Source organism: Centruroides sculpturatus, unplaced genomic scaffold (genome assembly GCF_000671375.1).
Source record: "Centruroides sculpturatus isolate CEXI.00-Female unplaced genomic scaffold, Cexi_2.0 scaffold980, whole genome shotgun sequence".
NCBI classification, from domain to species: domain Eukaryota; kingdom Metazoa; phylum Arthropoda; class Arachnida; order Scorpiones; family Buthidae; genus Centruroides; species Centruroides sculpturatus.
Genome location: NW_019385128.1, coordinates 159,457 through 185,916, shown reverse-complemented (window position 1 = coordinate 185,916; position 26,460 = coordinate 159,457). Strand labels below are relative to the sequence as shown.

The following is a 26,460-nucleotide window of genomic DNA, read 5'->3' as shown; positions in this document are numbered from 1 at the left end:
TAGTCTTAAATTTTCAATAATGAAAATAACTATAATAATCCTGGGCTAATATGTACAAGTTTGTTTTACTTGAATTGAACATCCCTTCTTGACAAAAGTAAGATTTCTGAATTATACATTTAGTTATAATTCAGTTATATAACAAATTTTATTCTTAATACTATACATAGTTAATAGTGAATAAAATTTTATTTGTCAAATGTAAATAATAACAAGTTAATAGAGTCAAAAACAATATAATGAAGAATTCAAGACAACTACTGGTAGTTAAAATTTTATTTTTAAAGAATTTCTACATAACAGTAAACATAGAAAACATACTCACTTTACAGATGGTAGAACTATAATGATACAGTATTTCATAAATTAAATATAAAAATCCAACTTACCTAAAAATAAACAAATTAAATATTTTTATAACAAAAACTATTAGAGTCAAAAATATATTATATATAAAAATAAAAAAAAATTTTTTTAACTGATTAATATTACATTTATATAATATTTTCATTGAATGATATATAAAGTAAATCATAAAAAATGCTTTTGTGATTTATATTTACTTCATTTTGACATACTTCTAAAAGAATTTTTAATACAGTTCTTTATATTTTAGAATTTTCAAGATTTAAATAATATACAGGTTATTCCACAAGTCTAGAACTATAGGAGTTATGTTGGTTTCTGTTCATAAAGCAAGCTACTGAGTGAGATAGAATAAATTAAGGTTATTTTGATGGTAAAAATCTTCAGTCAACATGAAGTTGCCAGAGTTTAACAGGCTGCATCCAGACTTCCCACTAATCAAATATTGCAGTAAACTTATTAAACTCTGTCAACTTCTCTTCGACTGTGGGTTTCTATCATCAAAATAAGTTGAATTTGTTCCTCTCCTTAATTAACACCATGTAATCACAACCTGTAAAACAACAAAGATCAATGTAACTCCTATGGTTTCAGACCAGTGAGAGACACTGCATACTTCTTTTCTATAAAGAAAATATTTTTAATAAATGTAAGAATCTTTCATTAAATATAATAATAATCACTTTTATAGTATCACAAACTATCTACAGATTGGAGTTGCTGTATAATATACACTTGAGAACACTTGTTTAACCCCAGTATAACATGTGCGTAGAAACGGGCTAACATTTTTGATTCTTCTCTTTTCAGATCCAGTTTTTCTTGGAAAATTACTAATCTAAAATGAACTTAACAAGTTCCAAATGTCTATTCTTTTTATGGAATATTTAACAAATTTTTAAATTTAAAATTATTGTACTGTGCATTCTTCTTGTAGAACATTCTGATTAAACAAATTAGATGGAGCTTGTGCATAGTGATCGAAAAGTTAAATGTAACTTTGGAACTTGTAACACATTTGTTTTGGATTCATAATTTTCCAAGATAAGCTGGAACTGAAAAAGATCGAAAACGTTAGTCCATTTCTACACACGTTATATTCGGGTTAAACAAGGGTTCTCAAGTGTAGGTTACTCTGATAACTCTATAAACGTTAATACAGTATATAGATTAATCATTGAGATTATGCAAAAATATTAATTAATGTAAGGTTTAAATAGAATAAAATATAGAATGTCATTTATTTCTTTCAAGAATTAGATCAATGCCAGAAACATATTCTTTATTTTAATAATTTATTATCCATAAAGAGTCACTAATACTAATGAACACTGTAATAAAAGAGTTCTACTTTAGTCAAGAAATATAAAACAATACACCTAAAAATTTTTGCCCGAATCAATTAGTAAATTAACTTACGTGGGTTTCAAGATTTTGTTGATGCACTTATAATTAACGCATCATCAGGTGAATGAACAGATCTCTTTCAAATTATTATTTGTTCATCTGATGATAATGTGTTAATTATTGAAAGTGCTCGTAATGAAATCTTATAAAAAAACAAGTGTATCTTGTGATTCAGTTGTGAATTATAATATTATAAGCAAAAGTTACATGGGTTTTGGGATTTACAAGTTATCATTTGCATAGTCTTTTTGTTTTATGGTTCTGTAATTAATAATAGATATTGTTACAGATAACTGCAACATATCCACAATGTATTGAAAATAAATATCCTAATTTCATCAAAAAAAAGTGTATTTTTATTTCACAACAAATGTATGTTCACAGTTGTCATTGACGCAAAAACTTTATAACTTTCACATTCATTATTAGAGCATGTCCTTAGTAATTTTTATCTTTTGGACCCCAAAAGATTTTCGAATTGATCAGCATTTTACAACAGATACATATGCATGTCATCTTAAATCATTTTATCTTATATTTTGATGTGTGCATTTCATATTAATGTTGCATATTGATCTGTATCTACTATATATATATATAGTTGCAGAATATAGCTAACAAAATATATATTATATTTTAATTTAGTGAATTTGCACTGAAAATTCCTAGTATTTAACCTTAAAATTAAAATGATTCAAAACTCATTCAGCCTAGTTTTGTTTTATTTTTTATGTAATTACCTGATGAAGCTTGAAGAAAAATCTTTTTGATAATGGACACTTTATCTTATAGGATTACATTATGCTATTGGAATGTGATCCTTTGAATGCTAAGAAACTAGAAACTATTGATATTTATAAACAAAGATTTAAAGGATTGTGTATAAACCACAAAATGCAGATACACTATCCAATGCATGGTACAGTACATTTTATACAGATACCATCATTTTATATGTATTTATTTATCATTACAGGATGTACTTACTAAAAACTTAATTCATTTTTGTTATTGTGTTGTAATTAAATTTTTAGCAATAGTAACTTTTTAAATAGTTAAAAAATATTCATTTGTTAGAGATTGAATTATTATTATTATTATATTTTTAATCTATGTTGTTACTTAGAATATGTTTAACTGCTTACTTTTTATTATATTTTCACAATTTCATTTTAAAATATATCTTATTTGAAATTACTTTTAAATTTTAACTATTTTTGATGTCACGTGTTGATGATGCATGCACGAATGTCCTAGAATTTAGAACTGTAACCTGAAGATGGTTACTAAAAGCAGCCGAAAATATTTATTTTAAAATTATCAGCTGGATGTCAAAAGTTCAATAATATTCATTATTGCATCCAGTAATATGTAATTTGTGTTTGACTCAAACTTTAATCAATACGATGTCTAATTAAGGTTGTCAACTCTCCCATATTCATTGGGACACACTCAGAATTTAGCAAAAAATTTTTAAATTCTCCAATCTCCTGTATTTACTCAGCAAAACAATCAACTCTTGGGGTATGTATTAAACAGACTAAAGAATAGGTGACAGCATTTTGATATTGCTGAGAATTAAAATCTGAAATTCTTTACTCTTGGACTAGAAAACTCCCTGAATCAACTCTTTGGGGAATTAGCAAGCTTACATCTGATGCTATGCTAAGAAATGGTCATGGAAAAAGCTTATATTTAAATTATTTAAACATTTAACACGATGTTCATTAAAAGTTCTAGACGCATAATTCTTAGTAATTAATATATCAAGAAGAACTATTTGGTATCAAATTATTTTTAAAATAAATTCCAAAAATATATATAATCATTAATTAATAACACAAGTTATTAATTAAATCAAACTTTAATATTTTAGGTTATTAATTAGGTAACTTAATTATTAGAATAATTTACAGTTAAGAGTTTGAATCCTACTGTAAAAACTCACATCATTGCTGGTAATATCAAGGTAGTAAGTTCAGCAAAACAAACTACAAAATTGAAGTGAATTTGGCTCCAATAACATTAAAATGCATGTAAATTTATAAATCTTTTTCTTTGCGTATGTATATGCTCATATATATTGAATATGTGAGTATATACACATGCACAGAATACATCAGTGATGTGGCAAGAATGCAATGTGCCTGTTTGCAAGTGGAGTTTAGGAGCCCCTGCTAGTCATCCTGAACTGCCACAAGAACACAAATAAAGCTTAAGTTAGTAACAGATGAGGCAGTTTTTAATTGTTCTCCTTTACTGAATCTAGGATTTAGTTTTAACATACTATATTTCTGCATGTATAAAAGCATGCTTATATACATGGGACAAAATTGGCACTATATTGCGCAAAGTATCTAAAAAACTCAAACCAACTTTTATAGTATTGGGAACATTTTATTAAAAATAAAAATGGTTACTATGGGGATATCATTGAGTAGTTACTGTATTAATACATTTACATTTAATTTACATTGACAAAGCTACATAAGCCAAATGAACTGGCACACACAAGAGCAGGTTCTTTTATGAGAAGTACATTCTTATAAGTGAAGGAAGACTTGGTCTCAGAAACACAAAAGCAAGTCATTTTCACTTACAAGAGCATATTCTTATGTACACAGAAATATGGTAGCTTCCTTATAACAATTGTGAGTGTCTTAATCTTTCATGGGTGTCATTGGCTCAAGGAAGTGTCTCACTGTACATATTATATTTCCAATTGTTATGTATAGGCTATAAAATATTAGTTCAGTAGAAATACTTCAAAATATTTTTCAGATTAAAACTGTTAGGATTTTTTGTAAGATTGAATAACATACGAAGAGAGTGGTTCAAAAGGGTATGAAGTCCATGGACCCATGTTTTCAGATATATGAAAAAACTGTGGTACTAACAAAGTATTTGACTTGGAATACTTATAACAGCCCTCAGTTAGATATGATTTATATTCCTATTCTACGAACAGATAGGAGTGCTTGCACAGAGGGAGAAATCACTGATAACCAGCCATTTGTAGACTTATATCCCTAACCTACTCATATACTTTTTGTTTGTTACATTATTTATGACCTGAAAAAAAATGGATATTACATGGAAGCATCATTTTAAGAGTTAAAAAACTTGTGTATATTTGTATTGCAGTTCAATGTAATAATTTCAAATACTTTTCATAGTTCATCATCAATGAAAGTTACACAAAAACTTGTGTAGACTTAATTGATTAACCAATTTGACAATCAAAAAATTTTTCTGTTTGCTTCCTAATTCTTGTTCAATATTGTCTCGGTCGTTTAAGATATTTTAATTTTTACAAGGGAACTGTTGAAGTGTCTTAATGAATATTAATAAAATTTAGTTAATAATTATGTTAAAAGTATACAAACTCTATATTAAATTTGTAACATTCACTAAACTATTAATCAGGGTTAATAGCAATCAAATTTCGTACTATTTTATGTTAGTTTAATAGAAATATGCAAATTTTTAGTAGTGAAAGGATCGTGGAGGAAGACAACGATATTACATTTACAGAGTAGAATAAGGAATGAACTCAAATAAATATTATATGAAAGATTAGATATATATATGCATTACTTTAACAATAAAATATAATACAAAAGTAGTAATAGAATAAATATAAAGAAAATAATCAAAATGTAATAAATAAATACATTTTATTAGATGTATTTAACTGAAAAGTAATTACATTCACAAAATATTAGATAGACAACTATTTACATGATATTTTTCAACAAAACAAAATAAACAAAGAACTTGTTGACATTGTGCACGCTTAACAAATTGAATATTTTGGCAATTATTCTCAACACAATGTAAACTGTCAGTGTTTAAAAAAGAAAAACAAACTTGTTTTACATTTACTTCTGGACTCATACATTTTTCATGTACGAGTCCAAAAGCAAACCATGCATATTTAATCAAATTATTAAATATTCACGCAGATAATTGATTATGACAAATCGAATGCAATTTTATTATGCCATTTCTAGTTATCCAAAACAATTTCATTGAAGAATCATTCCAAAATAATTGTATAGCATTTAAAATTTCTTGAACTAAAAGTTTCACTTGTCTATGAAATCCAACATCTAAAGGTTAGCATATAGATATACAGTACACTTTGGTGGAATAGTTAATACTTCATGTGAATTTTGATTTATAGATGTTTGAAATACTGTATTATTAATATGTGTTTGTCCAATGAGTCATGATGTAATATCTTCGTCTTTCTCTATGACCCTTTCTCTACTAAAAATTTGCATATTTATGTTAAACTAACATAAAATAGTATGACATTTGATTGCTATTAACCCTGATTAATAGTTTTAGTGAATATTACAAATTTAATATAGAGTTTGTATACTTTTAACGTAATTATTAACTAAATTTTAATAAAATTTATTAAAAGACACTCCAACAGTTTCCTTGTTAGTATATTCTTTCACTTATCATTGGAAAAACAGGAAGTGTGATGTATAGCATATATGCCTATATTATTTCATCTCTCACAATTATGTTTGTAAAAAAGTAATTGGCAAATTTTTGTAAGGATTTTGACATTAATTATAACTAAAAAAGTTTTGATCTAATTCTATACTCTTATAATTTGAATTTTTCAATTAACTAAAAATAGGTCAAGGTTACTGTGGTGATTATTACACTGCTATTCAGAGACATTGGCTGCATTCAGCAGACTCGACAGTTCCGGAGCTGTTGAGTATTTTCTGCTGAATGCCCTCTACAATAGCACCGTTTGGGAATATGTTTGGTATTTTGACATCACATTTAGTAGCTTCTTTTGTTTATGCTACCTATTGCTAGCTGCAACTGACTAATGTTGGCTGCTTCCTGTTCAAATGCACATGTCACTAATTATTCAGCAGATGTAACTACGTAACAGTTACCAATTTAAACACCTTTGCTCAGTTACAACTGTTGACTCTGCTGAACACAGCCATTTTTATTTCTACACTTATACTGCTCTGTAAACTATTGAATTTTGAAATTTCTAAGTTATCTCAAAAATACTTTATTAACTTTTGTGTAGAATGTCTTTTAGTTCAGTTGTAATTTTTTTCTCAAAATAATGCTTAATCTAACAAATGTTTGCTATTTTAATCATCAAATATGTTTATAAAATGAAAAAATTAGCACAAATGAATAAAAGTAAATACACAACTTATAGATTTTATCTTAAAATCAGATGGAATTTAGTATATGCTGACTGGAATATTTATATATATGTTATACAGTAGAGCATCGATTATCCGATGCTCTACTGTATAACATATACAGTAGAGCAAATATATAGCCCGATTAATCATCACATCGGTTAACCGACCGTTCTAATCGGCAAATTTCAAATGTCCGCAGTGATGTGGCGCTACAATATTTGGCTATGTCTTGGCTACTTTAATATTATTTTTGTTAAATTTTTGCATGTTTTAGCTGGCATCAACGGCTCGACCATTGAAGGGAGGCCAGTATTTAAACGAGACTTAATTTTCTAATTATGAGTGGTTGGTTGTTTCGTGAGCAATAAAATAATTTTAAAATAATTTTTAATGATACAATAGTGACGATTATTATTTTTAAAAAATTGTTAGGCTTAACATCGATGAAAATTCAACGTGAAGTTGGTTAATAGCGATATACTAATATACTAATTACATGGGATATACTAATATACTATGCTAAGAATGTATTTTTTTCATTCTTTCTGATTATCCGATTTTTTCAGTTATCCGACCAACCTGAGTCCCCAATTAAGTCGGATAATCGATGCTCTACTGTATTAGACATTTATAAACTTTTTTATTAAATTAAATGAATAAGTAAGCCGTTGTCTGAAAATTACATAATGTAGATATGGCTGAGTTAGTATGCATTCATTACAATAAGTTTCACAATACCTTTTTACACATTTTCTACCAGTTTCTTGAGATAACAAATGTTTTCGGCCATGTTTAATGTCCTTCTTCAGGTTCTATAGCATTGTCAGTTAACAAAAATTAAACATGGCTGAAAACATTTGTTCTCTCAATAAACTGCTAAAAAATGTGTAAAAAGGTTTTGTGAAACTTATTTAAAGAAGTTCTAGCTTTCTGTGCATGGTATCATTACATTGCCTTACAAGGACATGGGTGTTTACAAAAGTGTTACATAATGCTATGGGTCCTTAAATTAATTGGTAGTGTTTGTTAAATATGTAGTAAATAAGCTATTGGTAGTTTTTCAGCAAACATGATAACCTATCAAATTTGACTATAACTTTTGTTGTCTAATTTATCAAAAAAAAAAGTGCTGCATAGCAAATCATATTGTTTATGCCATTGCTTTGTACATTATACATTTAATTAATAAAAATAATGTAACATTCAGTACACTGTGCTGTGTATTATTCCTTAGTACAATCAGGGAGGCTGATTAAGGATATGTGTTATGTAATTTTGGGAGTGGGTATGTGTAATGGTGTTACAGAGCATCACAGGGGGTGAAATGATAGTTAAAAAGTATAAAAATAGCATTACATACTTGATGGACAATCCCTAAGATTGTCCATCAAGTAATCCTTAAGATTTTAAAAAATAGTGAAACACCATTTATACTTCTATCATTTAAAATTATTTTATTGTTTTGATCCCAAATTTATATATCTAAATTCATTAAGGAGTTTAATTTATATTGTACATCATTTCCTTTCTGATGATAATGATAAATATCACAATATTCTTTTAGAAAGTATACTCGTAATGCCTAGAATACCATATATTCTTTGTTCTAATCTTGCAAATCTCACCTTACATTTCTGGAATTAATTAAGTGTATTATTTTTAGAGAGGGAGAAAAAATTATACATGGCAGCGAATGCATTTCGAATCTTTCAAAGTTATGTTTTGATTTTTATCTTATTCAATATTTTTCAAGATTTATTTATTTATTTTTTAACATTTAAGTTAAGAAAGGAAAAGGAGAGAGAAAGAAAATGAGAAGAAATACTATCCATTACAAATGGCATTTAAATCTAGAATAGGCAAACATTAATTGTAATTTATGGGTGTTAATTAGGTATGTAAATTACATATACTTGATTACTGATGATTGACCTCAAGAAAAAGGTGAACAATAAATAAGGTATTATGGGTTTTTTGTAATAAACATTAAAATATTTATTAAAAGTTATAAGGCATTACAACTTTTATCAAATTGAAACTATATTGTTTCTACCATCTTGTGATGAGTCTTGACAGAAATTTCAATTATACACCTTGACATCTGGCCAACTGAGAGACTTATAAACAGTGCTCTACTGTGTCATATACTTAAGTAGATAATTATATTGAATATATCAATGTAATAATGAAACAATTTTATAATAGCCTTAAAATCACTACCCCAGTATCCTATAAAAATAATCACAAAGATTCACTGCGTTCAGAATTTTCATAGTTGTTTGTAGGTCTTTGAATGCCGGGCATACCCATAAATATAGTCAAAGCATTATGCACAGCTGACTGAATTTGAGAAAGATATCGTCATTATGCTGAACAGAAGTAGGATAACCATTTTAATAAATTATCCATCTTCTGGACCATTCTGACCTGACCATGATGTGTTGAGACCAGTGGATCTATGAAGACACAGATACCTAACAGGCAGGCTCTGGATGACTCAGACAAATCACTAGGAGAGATGACTGTTTTATTGTGTTTGTTTGTTTAATTATGGCAACACAACACTTAGGCAATCTGTCTAGGGGATGCCTTCCGAGAGATCTTTTTAAGGGAAACTGGCCCCTATTTAGGCATTACAGACATGGAGAAAACCCAGAAAACTCCACATGGCCAACCCATCTGAGCTAGGTGTGAACCCACAACCAAACTCCCAGTGTTCAGGGAACGAAGACCATTTGGCCACTGGTTGGTCATGTTTGATTGTGAAACAAGCATTAATAGCTGCAATGGCATCATTATCCACCATCCAGAGCCTCACTACAGAATTCTCTCTTTTCCTGTACCATTGGAAAGTAACTAGCAGAGACAAATTTGTAAGCCTGATAAATGCTACATGTCCAATCATTTACTCCAACATCTTTTGCTTTATTTGCATGATTTTCACTGGATGTTGTGACAGATAAGAATGGAATGCAGTGAATTGACAGCATATTGTCTTCATTGACAAATCCTGGTTCTGTTTGGGAATGAACAACCATTGTGTTAGAGTTTTTCGATTAATTTTTTTTTAGTTTAATTTTACAAATCTATAATTTTATATTATATATTTAATTTATTTATATAATCTCTCTGTATTTACCCAATGTAATAATGAAACAATTTTATAACAAAATTGTCATCACAATAGTGACAATTTCTCAAATTTGTGCTTTTATTGCAGTAGAACATTCTTTCATTATTAAAAGCTTGAAAGTACTTTGATTTTTAAAATTTTTCTTGTAATTATTATTCCATTAAAGTAATTTGATTTTTCTTGAAATCAAAGTAGCATTATCCCTTAGTTATAGAAACTGCTTCTTTAGTTAGTCAAACATATTTATTTCACAAATAAAGGAAAAAAAAGATTTCCAGCTTATCTTGGACCAACATCAGAAGCATGAATCATCTGTTGTTGACCCAATAAAGTTTTATTTCGTGTTATTTTTATTGAATATATGCATGGGACATTTTAGACATTTCCTGGATGAGTGCACTGCAGATGAGAAATGTAAACAAGGCAAATCATTTATGATGGAAGACATGAAGCATTTTCACCTTTATTCAACACACTCAACATCGAGCTAAATATATTTTTGAATGCTATGGCAGATGATAGTTTGTACCCTTGAAGAGCCTGTGGTGATAAGATGGTATAGAGATTCCCGTACAACAGTGTTGATTCCTTAATTGTGTAAAACCTTTGGTTCTGTAGCAGTTCCTTAACATTTACAAACAAGAAGAAATCAGAGTAAATTATGTCCAGACATCTCTCATCCTGTACCACCAGAAGATTTTAAACATCACAATGCTAATAAAGGGTTGTGTTGACATACAAGAGAATGGCATGCTCGAATAGCTGTAATTGTTTTTGATAAATGGTTGATATTATAGTCAGTGAGCTGTACTGTCAGCCCACTGACTAATATCCAGTATAACAGGATGGTCCAGTACCAATTTTACATTGAAAAAAATATAACAAACTCAAGGTTATGCACACCTTGACTGTATGAAACAATCTTCTTATGTAGTGAACATGAGGAATATCAGTTTCTGTTCTTCTGCCTTAACTTTAAAATAATAAATCCATGTTTCATTCACATTCAGAATATGAAACAAGAATACATCCTCCTCTCTTGTCCATTATTGCAAATGTATAATGAATAATGTCACACGTACTTTCCAACTTCACGATGCTTAGCACATGTATTAGTCACTTGGCACAAAGTTTTGTTTACCAAGCATTAAAATATGACAAACGCTGATGGGAGATATTCCAATCTTTGTTGAAATTGCCATTTATGACATGATCATGTGTTCAATGGCATCCTTGAAAAGGGCAACATCAGTGTCAACTGTGCCCTTCCTAAATTGTCTTAATCTATTTTTTAATGGTTTTCTAAGAAAGAGTGAATGGATACCAAGAACTTTCTGCAAGGTTTTCTGTAAAATGTATGTCCCAATAACACACACAACTTTATCAAGGTATACACACTTGAATATGAAAAACTGAAATACAATTCTTTGCAAGTCATTTTGCAATATCAACACACAATCTTGCAACTCCATTACTGTCATGTGTTTGCAAAACGTTATAACTTATGTTAGATGTGCATTGCTGTACAGGAAACTTCTTAAATGATCCAAGTAGTTGAATGTTAATACCAGGATACACCCAATTTGAAGATTCAAATTTAATTCAGTTTGTGTTAATGAGTTTTAAAAATATTTTGTAAAAAGTAATACTGATAATGTAATATCATTGTAACATTAAATGTTATATTACAAAAGTGGATAATGATTTTAAACATTTTGATGATCAGAAGAATAAGAATAAGTTAATTTGTTATGTTTTAAGGACTATACAAAAAAAATAACTAAGACAAACAGTGAATGAAAACAGTTAAGACAGATAATAAATTTATTTAAAAACTTATCTATTATATCAACATACATTTCTATTTTCTACTATATTTTGATTAGCTTTCAAGATGTGAAAAATAAAATCACTCTCATTGATTAATAAATTGATGATTATGTTGTTTGCTCTACAGAAGTATTGTTTATTTGCAAAAAAAAAAAAAATATATATATATATATAAATTAATGAAAGTAATTGTTTTTGCTTTAATCAATTTAAAGTTTCTTATAAATTATGAAGAGAGTATAATGAAAACATCAATACTATTTAATAAGAGGATCATTAGAAAGGTAAGTTCCAATGACCATAAAGAACACCAAGATATTTTAGACTTGTCTAAAGTTTACACATGTATTTATCTATTTTTCAACATATTCACTTCTGAAATCAAGTCACATTTTATATCAGGGTATAAATTTATTTTAGCCCTTTGTTGGGATTGTCTGATGCTACATTCTTAAAGCAACTTTACACAACATAATGAGTACCTTTTATTAATGTGTGCATGATGACTGTATTGAAGATGGTCTGATAAACCATATTTGTCATCATAAATGTTTTAAGAACAATGTTTTGGAGTTAAACAAATAAATTTTAATTTTTTTTGTTTTATTAGGGAGGGCTAAAGTTTGTGCGATCCTTCCCTTGAATCTGCCACTGCTTTGTAGCTGTATGCTATATTTTTGTACATATTAATTTAAGTTTAGTTTAGTCTCTTCTTTCTATAAAAAAAAACTTAAGTATAGAATAAGAAGACAAGTCAAATTTTTGGAGATTATTGTGTGGTATCCCACCCAATAGTATGCATAGTGCAAATACGCTAACAAAATTCCGGATATTTCTGTTTCTATTATATATATTCTTCCTTCATCCTCTTGTTTCTATCCTTTTCTTCCATTATTGTTAAGTTAGTGTATAAGATTAGTTTTAAGGTTGGACTTCATATTATCGCGATCGGGATCGGTACCGCACATTTTGATCTAACGAACTATTGTCCTAGCGGTAAATTCGCATACAATTGTAATGTATCGTGACATTGGAATTCCCAAATGAAGAATGTGTATATATACGCAAAATTGTTTAATTTCCTGTCTGCCTTTGTGGTAATTTTAATTTCACGTGAACTTTCACAGCTTGTCATGCTTATATGAGTGATGGTGTGTGGTCTTGCATTGACATTAAGTAACATAATGTATGAATAACCATCTATTTTCAATAATTCATAGTAATTTTTTCAAGGTTTTACAACAGTCATCCACATGTATTATTGTCCTATGATTTGTGAATTCATTCAGCAAAACATTGCAATGTTATTTCACAGTAAGTGGGAGTTTTGTTCTCCTTGCTCATTTCCTGACACAATTACAAATATTTGATAAAAACAAGAAAGTTGTAAATACATATGATATTTCTGTTTTACAACAACATACTGATGAAACTCAATTCACACCACATTCACAAAGCATATGCATGATTAAAACAGTCATCTGTTGGTTTAAGAAACTGATGGAAGACTTATTTGACAAGGAAATAAAAAAGCTTGTGTTCTGATATGAAAAATACCTTGATTTTGAAGGTAATTACATAGAAAAATAGATAAATACACATTTAAACTTTTTACAATAAAAGAATATCCAAAATATTTTTGTGTTCATTGTTAATTAAAACTTATTTTTTGAATGTCATTCATACTTTTAGATGATAAATGTTATTTTTTCTAATCCAAAATTAAAGATCAGTTTTGGATAAAAAAAAAAATTTTGTATTTAGATTATTATTACATTCTGCAGAAGTTTATTATATATTCAATTTCTATCATTTTTATGTAGTTCTAAATATTCCATAATAAATAACAGGTAGCAATAAGTTTAAAGTCTTCTATGTTTAACACAGAAATGTACTCTTCATAAAAATACTTCTGGATTGACTTCATAGTATTAATAATCACAAAACAATTCTTCTCTCAAATTAGAATAAAAGAGCCATAAAACAACATCCTGCAGTTGAGTATCTGAAACAAAAGTTTATCATTATAAATAACAATTTCATTTTACTATAAATTTTGCTTAAAATTTTTATATTTATATAATTAATTTGGTTATAAAGAATTATTTACATAAATATATATGCTGGAAAAAAATTATCAATAAAGTTTGTATTACAAATATGCTAAAAATATTCTGAGATTAAATACATTCATATAATTTTTCTTTCCTTATTTAAAACACTATCATTCATAAACTTCTGAAGTCTTTGTAACTCAAGTTAATCAAAAAAATCCAAAAGTTTTATTCACAACAAGCAAGTTTGTACACAAATACATTTGAAGATAAAAAATGTTCGGATTTTAGAGTTTAAAAATATTCTTCTTTTAACAAACATACTTTTTTATTTAAAAAAGTTCCTTTGTTTCAATAGGAATAACAAGAAATCTCAAGAATCAAATATATTTTAAACACACAAACACTGCAGAATGTCAAACGCATTTGGAGTAAAGTGAAATTCAAGAGCTAAAAAGAAATGAAATATAAAACAATTCTGAAGAAGTACAGTGATATCAAAATTTTCATATTGGGAAAAAATTACTTCAAAATCAAACATTCAAATAACATTTTTTAATATGAATAAACAACAATTAAGATGATATAAAAATCAATAATTTCTGGCACGATACTTTCCAATTTAATTGTGCATGCTTTTATTCCAGATCAATGGATGAACTCTACCCTAATTACTATCCATAAGAACAATGAGAAATTATTTTATTCCATTGCTATTTTGTCTGCAACTAATGAAGATTTTTGAGCACTGCATATACAACTTCATTTATCTTGAAATGTGCGTTTGAATCTTGTCTTGCCAGCATATTTTATCTTTAATCACTCCACATGCTCCAATTTGCTACAAATGCAAACAATTATTCTAGACCATTTAGAAAAACTTAAATTACTATCTTATAATATTTATCTTTACATTAAACAACATTCGATCATATTGCTGTTGTCTGCTAGATACTTTAATAGATTTTTTTTCATATTCATCTTTTGATTATAAACTGACTTAACAACTATTTTCTGTTAAAATTATTTAGTGTTAAGCTTGGGAATTTTTTTTTGTTTGTTTTCTCCAATGTTTGATATTTCTCAGTGTTCTGTCCCGAGTAGCTTTTTGTTTATCCTCTGTATTGATTATGCCATCACCCAAGCTAGCCTTTATTATTTTATATGCCAATGGTATGAAATTGATTCATTTGAATCCAGATCTTCAAGATGACAAAGTTACTAACAAATATTCTCAAACCATTTAATTTTAAAATTTATCTATCTACGAGTGTAGTAATGTGCTATATTCTGGTAGAAAATTCCGTTCTTCATCGACAACTGCCTTGTTACTTATATTGAGATGATTAGAGACCTTGTAATCATTTGATAAATATCTTACATTTTCTAATCTCATTTGCAAAGTTGTTAAAAATATAGGTATCAAAAGAGGTATATTCCAATGACAGTCATCACATCTCTGAATGGTTAGATTTTAGAGCAATTATTTTTTGCTAACTTTCAGTCACACACTGATTATTATTTGCCAGTAGGGTCAGCCAAGCAGTGGCTCTATTGTTATTATCTAAAGCGAGTTCATCCTTAAATATAGTTTATTTCTTGTTAAGTAAATATTCTAACTTGCTGCATATTGATACATGTTGTTACATCTATATAAACTTTTAACAGTGGAAGACTTAATCTAAAGTATTTTGACTGTATCATGCTTTTTAAATATTTTCATAAGGTTAGCCCTCCGAAAAAATTTTTCTGTGTTCCTATCCAAACTAACTGGAAAATATCCTATCTTTGCATCCTAGTTTCAGGTTGTCTCTCTCTCAAAGATTTTTTTTCTATCTTGCTATTTTTAATACGGTATTTTAAAATATTTTATTTAAAAAGCAAGTTATTATTAATAACTAACATTAAGATAAAATTTTCTGAAATTTAAAAAAAAAAGATATTGAAAAACAATTAGATATTTAAGTTGTTATAAATTATTGATAAGAGAATACTAAAAAAATAAATTCTTTTATGAAAATATTTCTGTTACATTATTATAATTAATCATCGAAGACAAGTCTGTCCAAAAGGGACCACCATTTATTTTGTATTCCAGACTTTACACATACACATCTGGAATACAAAATAAATGGTGGTCCCTTTTAGACAGACTTGTCTTTGACAATTAATAATAATCTCACCATTGGACGGAAAAATCAACAAAAAGAAATTTTAGATATACCGTCGCCAGGGGGCAGCTTCAAAAAAATCTACATATTCCAGCACTTGTTTTATTAGATATAAAGCAGAACAACCCCATTGCCCAGATGGATGAAGAGTAAGACGTCTGTGTATCACCGATTCCTTTTACTTGAATGTTTGTGTTTTTTAAAGGGCTTTTCTTACCTCTGGCGGCATGAAGCCTAAAAAGGAAGGCCTGTCGCCATAGATGTGTATGTGTAAAGTCTAGAATACAAAATAAATGGTGGTTTCTTTTGGACAGACTTGTCTCCGATGAATTAATAATAATCTTGCCATTGGACGGAAAAATCAACAAAAATTATTATAATTATTAAAATTTAAAAAAATGCTAATTTTTAAAAATGTAATTTAATTTTGAACNAAAATTCACTTCCACCCTTGCCCAGTTTGCAAGCGAACCTGGTATAACGACCAAATGGGAAGAGGCGAGGATTACTATTCCTATGCACGACCACACCAAGCTTAGAACAGTCGAAACAATCGAAATATTTAAGCAATCCCTCAAAGACAGTTGTATCAACAGCAGAGATGCGGACTCGCTCTCCTCCGCTTGGAAATCATTCTTCGACAACCCCTTGAAATAAATAGACCATCCCACCCTCAACGCGTGCAACCGTTAGCGCTTTTTACTTGTCGCGTTTATTTCCAATTCTACCTTATAAGCGTAACCCCCCTTCCCATCCCCTTCTAATCGTAACACCCCCTTACCATCCACGGTCGTTCGCACGCCTCTTCTTACGGTAGCGTTGAATATTTACGGCCTCAACTATGACGTCACTCCCCCTGTGGTGATTGTGCATCTCCTGTACGTAGCACACTTACTCTAAATCTTTTTTCCCCAACTTTAGCAAGTATCCTATCTGCACACCTCCCTTCTTTACCAAAAGTATGTTATTTTTTCCCCCAACTTTAGCAAGTATCCTATCTGCACACCTCCCTTCTTTACCAAAAGTATGTAGTTTTTCTCCCTGGTGTCGTATGCCTATCATCGACGAAGACGTCACGGGTAAGACGACACCTGGGTAAACATTGGCAGCATTTAAACTTCTTCTAACCGACGCTCCACAGTATACCCGAGGAAGGCCTATTAAGAAGGCCGAAAACGTTTGTACTCCAGTTAATAAGGCTAGAAATTAGTGAGAAAGGTTTTGTGCTGTTAGTATTTAGGTATCATATCTGATATATTTATCTGTTTAAATTTTGAACACTAAATTATAAAAACCATAAAATACTCAATATATAAAAATGAAAACTTAAACTACATGTCAAATTGTTTAAAGGTTGGAAATGGCAACAGCCATGATAAGATTTTTATCGCAGACCATTCAGGAGGGAATTAATAATACTTTATCATTTAGCTAACTAGATGTAGCCATTAATGATGATTTTTCAGTATATTTAGGACATTAGCCCTTTCCCAAATATTAAGTAAATAAGCTCAAAAGCTAACTTTCTTCAATGTATCATTTAGCTATATTAGAAATTGTCAGATCACTTAAAGTTGGATGAATTCAGCCATTGCTATTGAATTGCTTTTTCAGTACACAGCATTCGATTCTAGTTGTCGACAGTTGTGTTTTCTCATGTCTTAACATGAGAAAATACGATTTGGTACGTAATTTGTCTCTGAGCTATGTGTTTTATCTTTTAAAATTAATACAGTTGACAATATTAAACAAATTTTCATTAACAGACCACATGAAAGATTTCAATAAAAAAATTATTTTGTTATATTAATAAATGGCAATTTTTTTTTTAGTTTTAGAATTTGATTTATTTTACCTTGGAAAAGATGAAATTACTATTATGTATTTATATACGTAATATTAAAATCCTTTAATAATATTGAATTTTAAACAATAATTGAAGGTTGCTGGATTCCCTACCAAGCTGTACTATGTTAAACAGACAGAAGTTAATGATGAACTGATTTTATCTTTAAAATAAATTAAGTTCCCATCTATTGGTAACTTTAATGAATAGATAATTTGAATTAATTTTATTTATTTCTTATTAATTTATAAAAGTCTAGAAATTTTTAAAGAATTATTGGAGTATTTTTAATATATCTTGTGAACTGGTATTTTACATTAAACGTTAACAATTTTAACCTCTACAAGCAGATTGATATATACAGAGCTGAAAATGTTTGATAAATATTTCTGCTGTATAAGTTAAAACTGTTTTCAGATTTTTTAATTGGTTATATTGTTTAAATCAGGGGTTCTTCACGTTTTTTTTTGTTCCATGGACCCTTTTTCTGGTTAAGTAAAGTACATAGACCCATCTTGGAATAACATTTTTAAATGCATAAAATAAAATTACAAATGAAACCAGTTATATAGAAAATACATTTATTAAAGTAAAAAACATGATATAGTAATACATGTGCTTAATTTTTGTTTATGGACCCCTTCTTAAAATAACATTTTTAAATGCATAAAATAAAATTACAAATGAAACCAGTTATATAGATTTATATTTATTAAAATAAAAAAATGTATGACAGAAACATGTGTGCTTATTAAAACAATATTTAAGAATTTTGCACAATAACACAAAATTAAGATGAAATTTGATTTTTACTCTTCCAAGTCCATGACCCCCTGGTTAAGAACCACTTCTTTAAATGGAAATTAATGATTCAAACAACTTTTTAACAGTGCAAATCAAGCTACTGTTGATTAATAGTTACAAGTAGATAGTTTTTGGACAGATTTTTAATTAACTAATTTGAAATCTTTTGAAGAAAAGTTTGTTTCTGGTGAAGAAAAAGATGATTTGTTTGTGTGTTTTGAAGGAAACGTTTTTTGTTGTTTTATTTAATTGAAGTGTAGATTAAACCAACTCTTACAAGCTAACTAGACATCTCCAGTTATACCAACACAAAAATACCAAGCTGGAAATTTATAAGAATTTCAGAATTATTAGCGAGGTTAAGGCTGAAGTTTTAAACGCAAAAACGCATACATCGGACGTTCAGTGATGGTTTCCTGTAAGCCTAGAAGTTTGACAATGGTGTTTGGATGTTCCAAACACCATTGTCAAACTTCTAGGCTTACAGGAAAGAGGCGCTGAACATCCAACGTACACATTTTCATGTTTAAAACTTTGGCCTCAACCTCGCTACTATATCAACACAAAGACTAAGTTTCATACAGTCTTAATATAGTCTGGTTTTCAGGAATCTAAGAGTATTAGGTTGTCAAATAGACTAAATTCATTGAAAACGTTTTTCGTTATCATATCAAATTTTTTGGCTTTATGTAATAATAATAAATTTTTTNACATTTCACTTCTTACTTCAATTATAAGCTGAATAAATTACAATTAATCTATAATAATTATAATTAATAAATGTTCAAGTTATACATTTTTAATTGCTTTAATATATCCTTTTAGTAGCAGAGTTTATAATAAACCAAGGTTGTCACTAACTATAGTCTTATTCACTTGCCCTAGTTAATATTATAATGTTAATGCTCAACTTAGTGATATTGGATTTTTATATTTTATAATTCTGCTTTTTCAAACTTTTACAAATAAAAGAACTAAAAAAGATTAAAAAGATAACATTAGCAGATTAAGAAATGAATGAATACATATGAAAATCCATATCCACAGGTCTAATTTTATGATCTCTACTTTCTTCTTGTCCAGTTGCCTCAAAAGTTGCAATAAAAAATTTTTCCTCCATTTTAGGTGATAAGACAAAGGATAAATTAAACAGATTTTTCTTCAATTAGTAAAAATCCTTATGAAGTTTTTTCTACAAGTACAAACTTCTTCAATAACAGTTTCTTGTCTCAAATGTATTCACATTAGAATTCCTCAAACACTAAATTCATGGAGATATCGATTCTAAAAGTAAAAAATGTTTGTTTCTCTAAATATTTTTATTTAAGATAATGAAACAAAACTTATTTTACAACACATATGATACCTTAGCTATTTTTCTATGTAGTCACCATATAAATTTAAACATTTGTCATATCATATCACCAGCTTTTCTATGCCTTCTGCACAGTCAGTTACCGCCAAGTTCTTGAATCAGTCATTAATGGCCTCTTTCAGTTCATTGTCATTTCCATAGTGATTCCAGGCCAGAAAATCCTTCAATTTTGGGAAAAGACGGTAATCACTCGGAGCCAAGTCTGGGCTATAAGTAGGATGTTCAAAAACTTCCCACTTAAACTCTGAAGCAAGTTCTTTGTCAATGCAGCAGCATGTGGACATGCGTTATCCTGAAGCACAAGGCCTCTGGACGACAATCCCCTCCGTTTGTTTCGAACTGAAGCTTCATTCCTCAAATTACCATAAACTGCAGTTATCTGTCTGTAAATTTCAATAGGGAGGACTTTTTTTGCATTCAAAAAGCATATTACACTACAAACCTCACACTTAGCAGGATCTTTAATTTTGTCACACATTTCAAAGTCACACTATAAACAGTAAACAATCATTGCAGCTCTCTGTTAGTGTCAGACTGGCACAAAAAATGGAAAGGTCCATGACGCGGCAGTGGGGGTGGTGGGAGAACTGTGCAGCTCTTCAGATCAAAACTTTCTTTTCTTTTAGAATGACCCTTGTATGTGAAAACTTAGCACACTGTTTCCAGGAACATCACAATGACACTTTGATGTTTAATAAGCTTGTTTATTAAGTTACAGCAATGCAACATTTGGGAGATCTGCCTGGGGGGTGCCTTCCAGGAAGTCTTAAGGGTAATTGGCCCCTATTCATGTGTTACAGATGTGAAGAAAACCCCAAAAAACTCCACATGGCAGCTCATCCTGGCAAGGTACAAACCCACAACTGAATTCTCAGTGTTCAGGGAATGGAACTGCATGGCAATTGGTGCGTTGATGTTTAATAAGCAACTTTTATTACTGGTATGCATTTTGGTTATGAAGACCCTCTTCAGTCTTACACGAATATAATGGTAACTACAAACAAATATGAACATTTAATTAAAATGTAATCAAACATTTAAATTAAATTAACCAATATGTTTATTAACAAACTGGTTAAAAAATTTTACAGTAAACCTTACATGTAATAAAATTGATAATGTAAAATATGTGAGTGCGATATATATTAAAAATTTATTCAAAAAAATTAAAAAACTAATGAGACAATATAGTATTATTGTTATGCCTAATCTAAAAATGAATATAAGGTCTAATCTAAAATTAATAAACAACCAAATGATAACATTAATACCTTACAAAAAGTGAAAGCAGTTTGTAACTGTAATCCACGCTTCACCTACTTGGGTGAAATAGAAAGAGCTTTAGGAATTTTAATTGCAGAACATATTCGGTCTATTAAATACAGTTATGTGAATTCAGCTGTTGCTAGCAATGCATTGTATTAAATTTGGTTGTGAAATCGAGAGAGATTCAATTAAAATTTTAAGATATGAAAATAATCCAATAGATCAACAATACTATGAACATCTTAAAATTCTAGATATCAGTAACAAATTTAAAATAAATAATATTAATGGTAGGAAAATCTATTCTTGAACAATAGTGAATGGCATTGATAACAATTATAGATTGGCATTCAGTGATAATTATGAATTGTTAATGAGCTAATCATGCTTATGGATATTCAGTGCTGTACTAATTATGCAGTTATGTAAGTTAAGTGATTACCAGATTTAATCTGAGTTTTTATTGTGTGTAATTTAAAGTCATTTGCATATTTATTAAATCTGACATTACTACCCAATATATAATAAATAACATTATGCTGGATTATTATAATAGATCTGCTGAAATTGTAAGGAATGTTTTATTATGGTGGTAAAGTTTATGAATCTTTTTTAGCTTATTATATTTTAATTAAATGTTCATATTTGTTTGTAGCTACCATTGTATTCATGCATAACTAAAGACAGTCTTTGCGACCGAAATGCATACCAGTAATAAGTTACTTATTAAACATCAACGTGTCATTGTGATGTTACTGGAAACAGTGTGCTAAGTCTCCACATATATCTGCACGAATTTAGTGTTTGAGGAATCCTAATATACAAATTTCTTGTTTGAAGACTGCAATATCAAGGATGATTGATTTAGGTTATATTCCAAATGTTATAATATTAGATTCATTTAATTTTTAAAAAGTACTTTCTGTCAGATGATCTGAAAATGGGATTTGATCTCAAACATTTATATCTTTCGTGAAATATTATCTCATTTATCTTTCATTTTCCATAAATTTCATTATCTTATAAAATGTTTTTAGATTTAAATTTATAGCTAGAACAATTTATATAAATTTATTGTAATTTTAAATTATCAATAATCTATAGTCATCATCACTATGGTTTTAAATGTCATCACAATGTACTTTTTTTTTTAAACAATTATCTTGATTCCTACTTTCATTCTTTCATTATGCATTTTCTTCTGTTGTGTGCAGCAACTTTGCTAAATATATTAAAGATATTATGTACAGATTTTTTAAATTAGAAAATTTTTTTCTACAAATATCAATTAAATTGTATTTTTATACTGAAAGTATGAAAATTCACCATTGATTTTATATTAAATATCTTTAAACATTTCTTTAATGACCATTACATTACAACTAACTTTACAGGAGATATTAATGCAAGTATGTTCATTTTATTCATTTATTATACCGATTCTGTTTTTACATGAATTTTTAAAATGATTTTGATTTAATGCAACTCAATATTTTTACAGCATGAGTTTGTGATGTGTCACAATCTCATGCTATAAAAATATTGAGAGTTCCATTGCACCTTTTGTTTTTATTTTCATTTTATTTCAAATTCTGTTCTTTGTCTGTTGCAAAGCTTTAAATGTTTAGAGAGTTTAAATTTTGGGAATGTTATAGGTCTATTGCACGATATTAATGAAAGTCAAACACAATCACCGTAATGAAGTGGGCTATTTTTCTGCTAATATTAATATTCTAAATTATTTAATAAATATTGATTTAGTTATAATTATTAAATTTAATAAGAGATGGCACCTAACACCTATCTCTAGTACAAAATTACTTAGAATTTAATTATTAATAGTAGCAGAAAAATGACATGATTCATTACAGCAATTGTTTGGCTTTAATCAGCAAACATTTTCATCCATTTTAAATGAATATCCTCAGGCTAAAGTTTTAAAATACTACTACATGATTTTGAACAATCTGGTTCGTATATGTCATTGCCTGTTGACTGGTGAAAATGGGTCCAATATTCTAAAATAGAACTTTACTATTTTTGAACGAACAAATTTGTATATTTGACTGCCTGCTGATTGATGGAGAGAGTTAAACTTGTGTAAATGCCAATGTTTAAGGTGAATGGAGGTATAAATAACTAAATGCTTACTGGAAATATTAAATAAAAGTAAACAAACACCTTTCTCTATTCCAGCACACTTTTAATGCGTTGAAAAACATTTTCGATCATTTTAATCGATCATCATCAGTTCAAAATTCGAACTATATAACACACAAAGTATTCGAAAAAGTACAAAAAAACCACGGAGAAGAAAAACCTTGGTGATAACCGCTTGGAACAACATCTCTCCGCCACAGTGCTTAATTGATTCTTTAGAATACGGCCCATTCAGGGCCGGATCATCGCATAGACAAATGAGACAAATGTCTAGGGCCTGGTTTTTAGAAGGGCCCGGTCAAACTGTCTATTTTGAAAAGATTTGTAAATAAAATANTAATAGTTATTTTCTTTACATTTTAATAACAATATAATTAGAATTTATTTTTACTCATTCTAAAATTACTGTATTTCATGGCATATAAGACACACCCTCATTTCAGCATAAAATATTTAAGAGAAAAAGTATTTAGTGTATTTAATTTAAGCTATCCTGCATTTTTGGAACTCAACCCCAAATTTTTTCTACTATATTCTGGTTTGAAAAAAAAGTAAAATTAAATGCACGATTTTCATTTAACAGGGAAAAAGGAGAGTTTAAAAGAAGTCATTTATAATTAAAATATTCTACATAAATACTGTACATGAAAAAGATGCTTATCTATAGCAAATAATAATACTAATTAAACAACAACATTTTTATTCAAGAGTTAGCCTAGGAAGATGTTATATGTAGCTTAATGAAGGCCATTTGGAGAATTCATTAACCTATGGGAAATCATATTCACATATAAGATGCAGGGCAATTTTTTCAGCCTTTTTTAGTCTCGTATGCTGTAAAATACAGTATTTACACTGACTGTCAAAAGTTAAGCACGGATCATAAAAATGACAATATTTTCAAACCACTTAAACAAATTTATAAAACTTTTATAGTGTTATACGTACATACTTTAGGTATATACTGCATAAATTTGGGAGAAAATGAGTAAATGTTAACAGAAAAAATAAAAGATGAATGCAAGTAACAATAAATGTGAATAAAAAAAAAAGTTTGAATACAAATATTGAGAAGGTAGTAATTGTCATTCATGCAAAAGAATGGTTTGGAGGTCACTGAAGGTTTGTGAAGGAGGTATATGATAGCTGAAACACGTCTCCCTAGAGATTCCCATAGATGTTCTGTGGGATTAAGACAAGAAGAATATGCAGGCCAATCCATTTGTTCTATTCCCTTTTCATAAAGGTATTGGTCAATCAGTCTTGCTTGATGTGAACAATCATAATTGCCCATTAAAACAAACTCATCTCCAATTGTACCAGCATAAAGTTTAACATAGTGGTCCAGTATTTCATCCCGATACCTGTGAGAAGTTATGGTACATCTATCAAACACATGGTAGTTAGTGTGTCTAATGAAAACCCAGTCCAGGCAGTCTTTCCACCACCACTGAAAGCATGTCTTTCTGTTATGTTCTGTGATTTGTAATGGGTTCCAACCTCCCTCCAGATCAATATAAGCTTGTCAGATTCCAGGGAAAACTAGACTCATCTGTAAATAGGACATGAGCCCACTGTTTACGAGTCCAGCCTACATGCTCCTAACACTACTTCAAGAGGCCTGTCTATGTATGGAGGTTAGAGGCACACATACTGCTGATCAACAAGCATACAGTTCAGTCTTGTGAAATCTTCTGGTAACAGTTGGGACAGATACCTGCCTTCTTGTGGATGAAACAAGGCTAGAATGCATAAATGATGCAGACATCCTATTGTTTTTTTTTTTTTTTTGGCTAGAACAGATATAACATTCATCCCAAGATGTCACTCAAAGATGACCTAAAACAGGTTTTCAGACAATGGTTCCCATTGTTTGGAATTGTCTCCAAAGCCTTGAAATAACAGAATAATAGACATTGAAGAATCTCCTCCCTTTGGTAATTAATTCATGGACCTCCAATCTTCCAACAGCTCTCCATCTTTCTGAATTCTATAAACATTTTATTTGTCACATGATTATGTACAGTTTGCACCATAACAATTCTGTTTTCTGTTCTCTATTGTCTACAGTATGCTTTCAGCAAAAAATAGCACTCTCTGGAAGATGCCAGTATTTCCCAGTGTCTTTCATTTGCACATTGCATAATTTTAAAGGGTAAATGTAAGTTCTCATACTAAATTCTATATATATATATATATACACTAATTTTTATTAAGGTTTCATGCTATTTAGGCTTTTATTTAGCTTTTTGTAATCCACACTTAACTTTTGACAACCAGTGTATTTTGCTAAATACTGTTAATTGTTTGTAACCAAAAAATGTATGAGAACACATTTTTGTGGCTATAAACGCTCATATTTTCCATTAAAAATCCACAAACAAATATCTGTAACAAAATATAAAGTCAAAGACATCTAGCAAAGAAGGAAATCTCATTAGAAAACTATTCAGTAATCAAGAGAGAGTTTATTTTTATATTAAACTTTTCATGTATAACTAATTTTAATTTAAATATATTAAAAACACTTTAAAAATTAATTTAATAAGAATATACAACATTACAACAACAAATAGTCAATTATCAGGTCAGTCCATAAGTCCGTGCCTATTTTATGACCTTGAGAAAAATCTTGTTTTGCTGTTAAAAATGCCAGTCTAATGTGATACTTTTTACACTGAAGTGTTAAATTGGATCTCATTCATATAATACTGTTCAGAATTGGGAACATTTCAGTTGTTTATTTTCATTAAAATGGAAGTAACAGATGAATATAAGAGACATGTTTTATACTTTTTATTTTTAAGTGATGAGAATGCTACAAATGCAGCCAAAAAATTAAATACTGTT

At 28.9% G+C, this 26,460-nt stretch overlaps 1 protein-coding gene across 5 annotated transcripts in view; it reads right to left on the bottom strand.

The window, feature by feature from the left end:
• The window catches only part of LOC111635172, a 94,824-nt gene that overhangs the window by 32,404 nt on the left and 35,960 nt on the right, over window positions 1-26,460 (bottom strand). Inside the window, exons 1-2 of one of the 5 annotated variants that reach the window (XM_023380059.1) lie at window positions 1,786-1,797; window positions 326-389 (exon numbers count right to left, since the gene is read on the bottom strand). The exons of 3 other annotated variants lie outside the window; for them this stretch is intronic. The gene's annotated coding sequence lies outside the window, so the exon portion shown is untranslated. Of the gene's footprint in view, window positions 1-325; window positions 390-1,785; window positions 1,798-26,460 lie in introns of those variants that run through there. One more of the 5 variants, XM_023380060.1, reaches the window with a different exon arrangement.